Source organism: Pelophylax lessonae (genome assembly GCF_965119305.1).
Source record: "Pelophylax lessonae genome assembly, chromosome: 10".
Lineage (NCBI taxonomy): Eukaryota > Metazoa > Chordata > Amphibia > Anura > Ranidae > Pelophylax > Pelophylax lessonae.
In genome coordinates, this window is record NC_138777.1 from 173,236,062 (window position 1) to 173,248,275 (window position 12,214).

Sequence of the window (12,214 nt, forward strand, 5' to 3'; positions counted from 1 at the left end):
GACATGCTGCACCCCAGCTCCAGGCTATGGCTGCCAGGACATGCTGGGACTCCCGTGTTGCTGGCCAGGGGATATTATTTCTTAAAACCCAAAAATATTTTATATTTTCTGAAAGCGGCATTTTTTTTATGTCATACCCATATTAAAAAAAAAATATATATATATATTTAATAAAATCAATTTAGTGCAATCGCAAACAATGTGATATGCAAGTTTTTGGTGACATAGAAGATGAGGTTGCATCGAGTCAATAGATACCAAACATGTTTGTGTGTTTCCGTGGTATCAGAAGAAGCCACCGCACCAAAAAATCTCCATTGGCAATGTTTTAAAAGCCTTGACAGCTCATCAGTTTGGAGTTACAGTAAACCCCCCTCCATTGCGGGGGTTACGTTCCGGACCCAGCCGCGAAAAGTGAAAATCCACGAAATAGAAAAACCCTATTAAAATGCATTGTAGGCATGATTTTTTTACTGTCACTGTACGTGTAAAAGCATTTTAAGGTCTTTAAACACACTTTTAAAACAATAGAAACTCATTTAAACACATAAAAGATACTTAGAGACAGAGCAAGAGCTATGAAAAACACAAAAATCTTTCATTTTTAATGATTTATATAGTAAAATAACATTACAAAAAAAAACGCGAATTACCGGGACCGCAAAAACTGAACCGCGATGTAGCGGGGGATTACTGTAAAGCAGAACTTTATCCATAACAACTTGATGAAAAAAATCACCTTATTTAGTAAGGAACATGCATTCTACGTTAATAATTATGCTACCAAAATGAGTGTGTGCTGTAAATTGCCTCCATCATTGCTCCTGCTTCTTCGTGCTGGAGGCTGCTATTTTGCCGTAGCCCAAAGCCCCTGAACAGCAGTAAATCATAAAGCAGAACTAAACCCATCAATTTTAACAGTTTAAAAAAAAACTGTTACATTTCTGGAATGTCGGGAAGGTAACTGTCATATTTAATTGTATCCTCAACCAAACTGTCAAACCATCAAATGGCTGGTGTCCTAACTGATCTGATGTGCAGCACCATGGTAGTTGCAGATCAAACAGAAGCAGCTTCCTTGGCTGTAACGGATAGAAGGGTTTAATTCCACTTTAAAGAAGAAGAAATTGTTTTCAGCCAAGGAAGCTGCCATCTTGACCTCTGTTTGATCTTAAACTGCAATGGTGCTGCACATGAGATCAGTTATAACACCAGACATTTGATGGTTTGACAGTTTGGTTGAGAGCACAACCAGTGTAACAGTTAGCAATTCCGGCATGCCGGGAATTTAACTGTTTTTTTTAAACTGTTAAAGCGGAATTTACCGATTACAACTTGATAAAAAAATAATGCTCTCTCTTTAGCAAAGAAAATACATTCTGCATTAATAAATATGCTACCAAAATTAGTGTGTGATGAAAATTGCCTTCAGCATTGCTCCTGTTTCTTCTTGCCGGAGGCTGCCATTTTGCTGAAGCCCAGAGCCCCGATTTAAAGCGGAGTTCCACCCAAAACTGGAACTTCCGCTTTAGGTAGTTCTAACCCCCCGACATGCCACATTTGGCATGTCATTTTTTTTGGGGGGGGGGAGCGGGTACCTAGTTTTGACAGGTACCCGCTCCCACTTCCGTTCGGAGCGCCACGGCGCCCTGAACGGAAGTTCTCCTCTCCCCCTCCCTCCCTGCAATCTTCTGGGACATGTAAAGATGGTACAGCGCCACTAAATAGATAACTAGCTAATATGAAGGTGAACCAAAGTCCATAAGTCCATAGGAGGGAGATTTCAGATGTTGGGAATATGACCGTGAATCCCACATCAATCTTGCAAGTAGAGTTTCAGGCAGAGATCACATAAACAATAAGGATGTAACCTTACCGGACAGTTGGACCCCCTGTTACGGAAGGTCAAACAGGCATGCGATATCCACCACCAGGAACAAAACTGCAACAGAATTCCTCTCCTATCGACCACAGACACTCCGGGTAACCATAGACCATGGATCCGGCGAACCTCACTGAACCCCGGGTGCACACAGGGGATGACCTTTTCTGCTGCCAGCTCCAGCAATATCTCCACTCTACTTCCTCGCATGCCTGTTTGACCTTCCGTAACAGGGGGTCCAACTGTCCGGTAAGGTTACATCCTTATTGTTTATGTGATCTCTGCCTGAAACTCTACTTGCAAGATTGATGTGGGATTCACGGTCATATTCCCAACATCTGAAATCTCCCTCCTATGGACTTATGGACTTTGGTTCACCTTCATATTAGCTAGTTATCTATTTAGTGGCGCTGTACCATCTTTACATTTTTCTGGGTTTGATATACTTTGTACTAGCAGCCTTTAGCTTCACATTTTTTGTGCGCAGCTTTCTTTCCCTTTATTGTAATCTTCTGGGACATGTCAGAGGTCCCAGAAGATTGCCGGCCAATCAAGACGCGCAGCGCGACTCACGCATGCGCAGTGGGTACCCGGCTGTGAAGCCGCAAACTGTCACAGCCGGGTGCCCACAGCAGTGATGCCGGAGCCGAGGGAGAGGATCGAGGCTTCGGGTGGCCGCATCGCTGGACCGTTGGACAGGTGAGTGAAATGGCTGGAACTCCGCTTTAAGAACAGTTAAAGTTACATTCGTGGAATGCTGAGAATGCTGTCACATTTGCTTTGATAGCTGTTAAACCATCAAATGGCTGGTGATATAATTAATCACACGTGCAGCACCATGGCAGTTGCAGATCAAACAGAAGCAGCTTCCTTAGAATAGGAGGGTTTAATCCTGCTTTAAGGCTGTCAGCAGATCATCCTGTACAAATTCGGCAGTGCCTAAAAATGCCTAAAATTGGAGAGCAACTGAGCATGTGCAGAGCAGGGTGAGGCAATGTAATACTGGATTTTAAACAGTATAGATAATTATTTTTAATGTTTTACATAGCTATACCTGCAAAGGAGGCCAGCCTGAAGTGACATAGTAGAACTTAAAGGGGACCTTCAGTCATTTTTTCATCTTTCCATCTAATAAATCCTCTGCCCTTGTTGTTTTAACTTTGGATAATAAAACATTTTTTTTCTGCCAGTAAATACCTTATACAGCCTACTTCCTCTTTCCTATCTGGTCATTAGCCTAGGCCAGTGATGGCAAACCTTGGCACCCCAGATGTTTTGAAACCACATTTCCCATGATGCTCAACTACACTGCAGAGTGCATGAGCATCATGGGAAATGAAGTTCCAAAACATCTGGGGTGCCAAGGGTTGCATTCATTGGCATAGGCCCTAGGCTAATGACATCATGCACAGCTCTCTCTCTCAGTCTCGATAGAGTTTGCCAGCAAGGGAGGAGGGGTGAATAATGAGAGAACCGAGGAGAATTGCAGAGCTGGAGGGGCTGGATGAGGGTGGAGAAAACAGGAGACTGCAGAGATCCATGAGTATTCATCAAGAGAGGAGACATGTGCCGGCAAGCAGTGGTGTTAGTGTATCCGTCTGCATATATGTAAATGTGTATATGTGTGTATGTGTATGTCTGTATATAAATGTGTGTGTGTGTCTGTATATAGAGGGCAGCAGGGCTTTGAGCAAATATTTATTAGTGCAGTGGAACAGTTCCTATACTTTACTTGGCTGTCACACGCATGCGCAGGAGATACATGATGCTGTTACTCTTTATGGAGACACTGGAGATCTGCTCAGTTACTGCTTCCATGGCTGTATCAGCCAGGGAATGACAGCATAGAACCCTAAAGTGACAAAAATTGGATTTTTGACTTACTATAAAATCAATTTATCTGATGTTCATTGACAGACACAGCTCCTGATTCTTCTTAACCATTGGGTTATACTGCCCCCTACAGGAGTAGGACACTAGGAAGAAAAAAGCTTGACTACGCCTATGGGCAGTCCCAGGGGGTATACACTCAGCTATAGGCACTCCGTTTTGTTACAAACAGTGTCAGAAGAAAGCCATATCCACAGAGCGGTGGGTGCTGTGTCCATCAATGAACATCAGAGAAATGGATTTTACGGTAAGTCAAAAATCCGATTGTAGCACTGCCCCCATAGGAACTGCTGTAAATTGCCTTGAAGTGCTTCCCTGGTTACCAGCACACAGTCATAATTAGATTAAACTCCTTGCTCCCATGGGCTCTTCACAGTAATAAACAGTCTAGGGATGTTGGTTTTGTTTCTTTATTTTGTAGTTGGGATAGTGGGATACTCCAATGGAACTATTCACATAGATGAGGACTTCTACCTCCAGAACTTCTTCAGTACTTAGGAACAGCCAGGCTGTTAATCCACACTACCACAAGTGTAGATGGGGTTAGGTATCAAGCTCTCTCTATTCTCTGACAAGATGACTTGGTGATTGATATCTTATCTTGAGGACACTCTCACTAGCATCCCCTTTCAGCTGACACCCGTCCACTGACTATTTTAGGAGCAGGGGTGGCCCCCTCAGGTCAGGCCCCTTGACACGAGTTCCTGTACTCACGACACTGCAGAAACAGGACCTCCAGTGTCTCCCCTCTCAGTCAGCTTCCCTGGACCTCCAGGTTCAGCACCTCCCGACCACTCCTTCGGCCCTCAGATCGACCCTCTGAGGCCCCATGGCACCTCTACAGAGGAGGAGGCAGCCGCGCCCTCCCTCTGGGACTCTGCTCCTCAACTAAAGACCCTGAGCACATGTACACATGGCTTTTATACAGTATTCCAACATGCACCGAGGCATCCTGCCCTCTGCCAATCATCAGGACTGTATCAAAAGCTCATGCACACATTCGTCAGGTTTCGTCCCACTGTCCAACATGCCTCCCTATTGGACCAGTGTGAAACACTCTCTAGACTGAATGATTTGCATACTGAGCACAATCAGCAGACCTTACTAACAGATCCTGCTCTCTGGTAGATTTACCTGCAGCCCCTCTGGTAGGCAGACAGAGCTCAAAACTATACTCTCTCACTAGCACCTACCTAGGAGGGTGCTACCCTATTTTCTATTTTTTTACATTCATTGACAGACACAGCTTCTGATTCTTCTTAACCATTGGGACATCCCAAAGCAGTGGTAAACATTAGGGGTGGGAAAAAAAATCAGAAAAAAACACCCAAGGCTAACCACAGCCAACTAGGGAACATGGAGCTCAACCATAAACAACTGGAGCTCACCTAAAAAAAAAAAACAATACAATAGTATTTCAGCCAGATAATACGCCGAAGGACCACTGCTGATACAAACAGCCTAGAAATCAAAGGAGCCGAATCCAAAAGGCATCACAGATAAACAGTAGCCCCTGGACCAACTGATCTGCCAGCTCCGCAAAGATTGGGGGAAGCTGTTTCCCCTCCAGGTCCCAGCGTAAAAGTTCAGCCCACTCGGTCAGAGCTTGCAACCCCAGGGCAATAGTAAATACCGGCCTAAGTGCTGAATCAGCCACAGTGAACATATGGTGGGCCAGAGCCTCCGCCCTCCTATCTGCTGGATATTTAAAGGCCGGGGACTCCTCAACCGGAATGAAGGTAGCTTTATTTAACCTGGAAACCGAGGAGTCCACTACAGGTGGAACCATACCCCTTTAACGTAGTTAATCCTCATAAGGACACCGCAAGCAAAAAGCGCTTAGGAACCACTGCGTTTTGGACAACCCCACTGTTTCGTGACAGTGTTGTCAAAGTAAGTGGAAAAGGGAACTCCCTCCCTGCTTTGGAGAGCCTGTGAGTGCCGAAAGGGATCATCACCTCTGACGCAGCATCAGCTGCTACCTCCTGTTTTAAAGTGTCAGGCACTGACACAAACAGTGCATCCACCAGTGCCTTTTCATGCACAGCTAGAGAAGCAGAGGAATCATCCTCACTATCTGAGCACTCAGGGTGGGTGGACGCAGACCCAGTAGGGTCGCTATATACTAAGCTCACTCGGAAAACATAACAATCAGGGGAGGTCGCCAACTGCGATCCTGCAAAGGGGACGCCAACCAAGGGCCCACGAATGGACCACCAAGTGGACCCTGCCAAAAGACACGGGGCGCCCTGCGAGCCTTCCATAGAGGGCATAATAGGAAATAGCCCCCTTAAAAGGGGTGACGCGGACGTGCAGGCAGGGTACCCTGATGGTCCCTCAGCGCTAAAAGGGGCAGGTGCCCTACACAATAATGGCAGCAAGGTTGTCATTAAAAAATGAAGCGCCCCCACAGTGCCACCCCTTCCAGGGGAGGCGCCAAGCTGACCACATGGCCTAAATTTTTGTGGAGGCCCAGCCGCAAGTGCACGGATCCTAGCCTGGCAGATGCCCAAAGGAAGAGTGCGGGCTTCAGCTAAATGCATTGGGGCCACCCCCTAACAGAGGCAACCAACTCAGCCTCATGGTCTATTAGGCCGCAGGCCACAAGCCGCAGCTTAGGTTTCTGTGGGTGCCCAGCCGCTTGGACACGAGCCCTCACGGAGCCGACCACCCGGGGCAGTGGAAGTGAGGGCGGATGCCCAAACAGGAGGCAGTGGCTTCAGCCACCCTCACAGAGGCTGCCTCACGTAGTTTCCGACTAGAAGGCCGCAAGTCGCAGCCTAAATTTTCAGCTGGATCCGGCAGCGTAAGCTGCTACCTACGGATGCTAAACTATGCACACCCCCAGCCCAACAACCGCCGCAGGGACCCCAGAGGACATCCTTGCCCCAGTCACCAACCCCCAGGGTGGCAGGGATCCCTGCTCAAACCCCCCCCCCCCCCCATTCCACACCAGGAAAACCCAGGCAGCAACAACTCCAACCAGCCCCCCCTTAAGAGCATGTGGCAATAGTCAGCTCATAACCTCACCCAGAGAGGGGTGGAGGGGGCCGAAAGATCCACAGTGACCACCAAAATTTTAGAGGGACTGGGGGAAGGAGGGGAAAACAGGGGTCCGACTGTCCCAGGTAGGGGCCGACATCCACCCCAAAACCCTCCAGAACTAGAGATGGGAACAGCTACTTACCGAACCAGGAACAGAGTGGGCACTGCTACAGACAGACCACCACTCCATCGTAATATGGGTGCTGTCGGCCAGGAGGAAACGCTACGACTCAGGTCAAAGCCAGTTCGTCTGTGCCCTCGCGATACGTTTAACTCGCAGGCCAACCCCTGTCTAAGTGGGGCTATGTCACGGCCATCCTAGCACAGAGCTGCGGTCTGCATGCGCTCGCTGGTCGGACTGGGGGGACCCTAAGGATTTAGATTATTCAGGTTGTCGCCCAGTCCGACACTTGATTGTAGATCACACAGGAACAAAATAATAAAAAGATAGAATAAAAAAATTACATTCAAAAAGAAAAAATTTCCAGGACCAGATATCCCAGCAAGGTCCTTACTCCTTCCTTACTCCTGACTGGGCACAAAAAAAAGTGCCTATACAGTAGCTGAGAGTGGGTGTATAACCCCTTGGACTGCCCATAGGCGTATTCAAGTTTTTTCCTGCCTAGTGTCCTACTCCTGTAGGGGTCAGTATAACCCAACAATGATTAAGAAGAATCATGAGCTGTTTCCGTCAATGAATGAAAGAAGAGAAATAATCATTTCTTCTGGCTTCATTCAATGCACAGAAGATCCAGAATAGTCATTCTACTGTCTCCCCTCCTCTCCCCATCCTGAAGCTGGTTGATGTAGTCCCAATTTCCCAGTAAAAGCAGCAGGGGGGGGATTGGGAAGAGTCACAGGGGGGGGGGATTTCTGAGGGGGGAGGTGGTGTGGGGGGATAGGGACCATGCCACCTGTATCGTGAAAGTGATAGCCACCCAATCGCTTTCATTACAGCCAAGAGTCGGCTGAGGAAAATCGGCAGCATATATTTTTTGCACCAGACCACGTGTAAACACACTGAAATGCACAAAAACACATTTTTCAAGCAAAAATAATGCAAGACCCTTACTGGAATGCATTGCGAATGCCCTACAAATGCATTAAATGCATAAAAAAAAACATGTACAAAAGCACATGTGGAAACGTACACTGAATACAGGACTTGTGGTGTGAACTAACCAAAAACGTCCCTCCTTTGGTTCTGGTGTAAAGATCTGTATATATAAAGATAATATTTAAAACCTAGAGTTTCTTATATTGCACTACATTTTTCAATAATCCTGCAATATTGCATTGGTTATTGTTAAATGGTAATATAACAAAAAAGTAGAGGTAAAAAAAAAGTCCCAGTGGGTTCAAAGGGATCCTGTCAGTTGCAAACAAAAATCATAATGGAGTTTTCCTGAAAAAGAAGAAGTAATATATTCACCTTCCCGGTAGCCCGTGTCTACTACTTTCTCTCCATTCCCAAGCTGCAAGCTCCATCAGACCCATCAGGAACCGCAGAGCACAGCAAGGAAATGGTTAAAATAACTGGCATTCTTTTTTTTTCACTTCAGTTCGATTCCTGTTTTGGAGATACAACGGGAATTGAAAGGAAATTTCTCTAATATGAAGGAAATTCTATTTTAGACAGTTGTCACTAGAATAAGCGTCCCCATTAGAACAGTGGCGGAGCCAGAGGGTTAGCTGGGGTGGCAATTGACACCCCAGAAGAAGTCCTTGCCACCCCTGTTGCCACCCCAATCCTGGGTGGGTGGGTGGGTGCATGACAGCGCCGCAGCGCCACGGAGGAATCACAGGGGATGAGGATCGCCGTACAGGAGCTGCGGAGAGAGGCGGATCGGATGGAGAGCTGGTAGGCAGTGGGAGGGAGGCGGAGCGGAGGAATCACAGGGGACTGGAGCGCCCTGGGCGGTACCATTTACTAGAGGAGGGGGGGGGGCGCAGGTGAAGTGCTCGCAGTCCGCAGAGTAACTGTGTGTGTGGATGACTACACTACACACCATCCGCAATGTAGCTGCAGCCTGCAATGATGTGCCGAGTGCGCTCCTCCTGCACTCGGTACAAGCCTAGAACAGCACAGCAGAGCCCTTCCCCTTCCCTGTCAGCAAAGACACTCCCCCCTGACGTGACGTCACTGAGATGCCGGCGCCGGCGGGATGAGAGAGAGGGGACTCAGTCAGAGGAGAAGAGTGTGCTGCCAGGGCTGCCAGAGGAGGAACCAAGTTAGTAAGGAACAAGTAAGCAATACTTAGGATTGGGGGGGCTTGGGGAGAGAGAGACTGAGGCTGTGGGGAGGTTCATTGTTAATGATATTTGTAATATGCAGCATAAGGAGGTAATTCATTTCCACTGGTCATTGATGCATTAGTGACTGACCAGTGGCAGTAAATTAACCCCTATTTGCTGCATTAGTGGCACCAGTGTCAGTGTTAACACTAACATTGGTGCCACTAATGCAGCACATAGGGGTTAATTTACTGCCACTGGTCGGTCACTAATGCATCAATGACCAGTGGAAATGAATTACCTCCTCATGCTGCATATTACAAATATCATTAACAATTAACCACTTGCTGACCCGTTGCAGTATATGTATTGTGATGGGGTGTCAGCTACAGGCGTACGTCCCTGCCTGTTTCAAGGTTTCTGGCACATGCCCCCACCCACCTACTCCCCTGTGATTTTACACAGCAAGAGACTGTCAACAGATCTCAGCCAATGATTCACGGCCGAGACCTGCTGATCGGCTGTGTCAAATCACAGCCCAGAGCTCTGTGTTGACAATCAATACAGGGCTCTTTACAGAGGGAATGATCGCTTTTTCTTTCTTTTCCCTGCAAAGCAGAGAAAATAAACGAATCGATCGGTAGTAAAAAGCAGCACATGTTACACATTGTTAGGCACACAATTAGCCCCTTGATTGCCCCTAGATGTTAACCCCTTCTTAGCCGGTGCCATTAGTACAGTGACAGTGTATAGTATTATCACTGATCACTGTATACGTGTCACTGGTGATGTGGCAGTAAGTTAAGGCCCGTACACACGTACCGATCGTCGGCATACAAACGTCGGTGGACGAAGGATCTGCCGATTGTACGCATGTTAGTATGGTGCCTCCGACAGATGTCTGCGCACAATCCGCGGACAAAAGTCTTTCGTGCAAACATGAAAATATTTGTATGCCGACACCAGAACGGACGATTGTTCGCCTGTCAGTACACAATTCGGCCGACAGACCGCAGATTTGCAAGACTGGGCATGCTCAGAAAATAGAAAACACAGGGAAAGTTAACCATTACATGACATCACTTCTGCAGTCGGCGGACAAAATTCTTGTGCTGTCCTTGTGCTGTCTTTGCACTTTTCAGCAGACACCGACATCCCGGGGAGAAAAGAGGAACATTTGTAAGCCGACCATCGGTACGTGTGTACGGGGCTTTAGTTACCACAAAGTGTCAGGCCCGTGTCAGGATCACACTCCCACTATTAGGGTCCTTTAACAAGAATGATCTGATCAGATCCGCCTGTACGTTTTTCAGGTGGATCTGATTGGATGCTCCATGCATCCCTAAGGGGCAGCGGATGACACCCGCTGCTATCCGCTTCCGATCCTATCCGTGAAATCCGGACGGATGGAAACCCTATTTTCCATCCATCCAGCGGATCGGATGGAATCGGATGAGAATGGGCAGACGGTCCATCCTCATCCGATTCCCCCATAAAGGACAGCGGGGATCTGACACCTCTGTCTCCACACACAGAGCGGAGACGGAGCGGTCATCCGCCTGCTCAGCGGGGATCGGGGGATCGTTCCCCACTGAGTAGAACGGACTCCGTCAGCGGATGCGGACCGTGTGAAAGGACCCTAAGTTGCTGATCACCACCATTTCTAGTATATATTTAAAAAAATTCCATTATATATCTCATTTGTAGGCATTAATATACACTTATTTTTTTACTAAAGACAGCAGATTTCATTTTGGTCTAAATTATGGAAGAATTTTTTTTTTTTATTGGATGTTTTATAGCAGAAAGTAAAAAAATATTTTTTTTTTCAAAATAGTTTTTTTCTTTTTTCATTCACATAATAAAAGCGAACACACACCAGTGGTATGCAAATACCCTCAACAGAAAGCTTTTTTTTTGTGTAAAAAAATTACATACATTTTATTTGGGTACAGCGTTGCATGACGGGGGTAAAATCTTCTAGAGCTCAAGTGGTTAATTAACCTCCCAGAGAGTTAACCACTGCAGCCAGTTCACATGGGGATCGCAGTCACTGCCATCAATGCTGGGGGTTATTAAATAAGCTAGCACCATTGCTGGGGATCATTGTTGCAGAAACTGATGCGAATGCTGTGGATTATTATTGCGTAAATTGGCTGCTGTTTTAAGTATTTTCTTGTTTTGAAATGACACTAAATCTTTCTTTACACCTGGGGGGGGCAGTTTGCCACTGCATCCTGTCCGCATGCTGTATCCTGTCCGCCACCTGTATCCTGTCCGCATGCTCTGTCCGCCACCTGTATGTATTTATTCTGACACATATTTTTTGTAAAAAATCCTAAGTGTATTTTGATTGGTTTGCAAAAAAGTTATTACATCTACAAACTATGGAACTTTTTATTTTTAAATTGTTTTTACTAGTAATGGCAGCGATCAGTGATTATTAGAGGGACTGCGACATTGCGGTGGACAAATCTGACACTAAATGACACTTTGTATATTGACCCCCCAAAATAATATCTTGCCACCCCTTTGCCACCCCTGTTTTAAAAGTCTAGCTCCGCCACTGCATTAGAAGATTTCCCCTCTATTCCTATTCTGATAAAAACATAAAATTTAGTATTTTCCATTTATTTCAGTCGCTGTGATAATGCTCAACAGGGCAAATAAAGAGAGACAAAGACAGCAAAAACAACTTGACAGGGGTTATAACCCTTCACCACTCTATCCAAATCTAAAAAAAAAAATAGCTTTGGATACACATTAAATTGAGTTTTAGCATGCACTTTTTCACACCTACTACACTGATGGCTTTTATTGTAATGCACAGTAGTGAGAATATTCTGTGGATACCTAAATGGAAAAAGTTAAAATCTATCTAAGTGACTCTATATAGTTGAGTAACTGCTTTTGTACTGTATTGTGATAACAGAAATGTGAAAAAAAAAATTAACAGTGCTGCCTACATGTAACACATAACCATAGTCCGTGCTTCATGATCACTCCAATAAATAAATTGTGACGCTCAATAGTGCTTCAAAAAGAAAGGTTCTTCGAAGTGCCGAATCCTCTAAGAGAGACAGATCCCATGGAATTCACACCCCACTCACCAGATCATTTTGACCCCTTGTGTTGGCAAGCAAGTCAGATTGAGCATGGTAC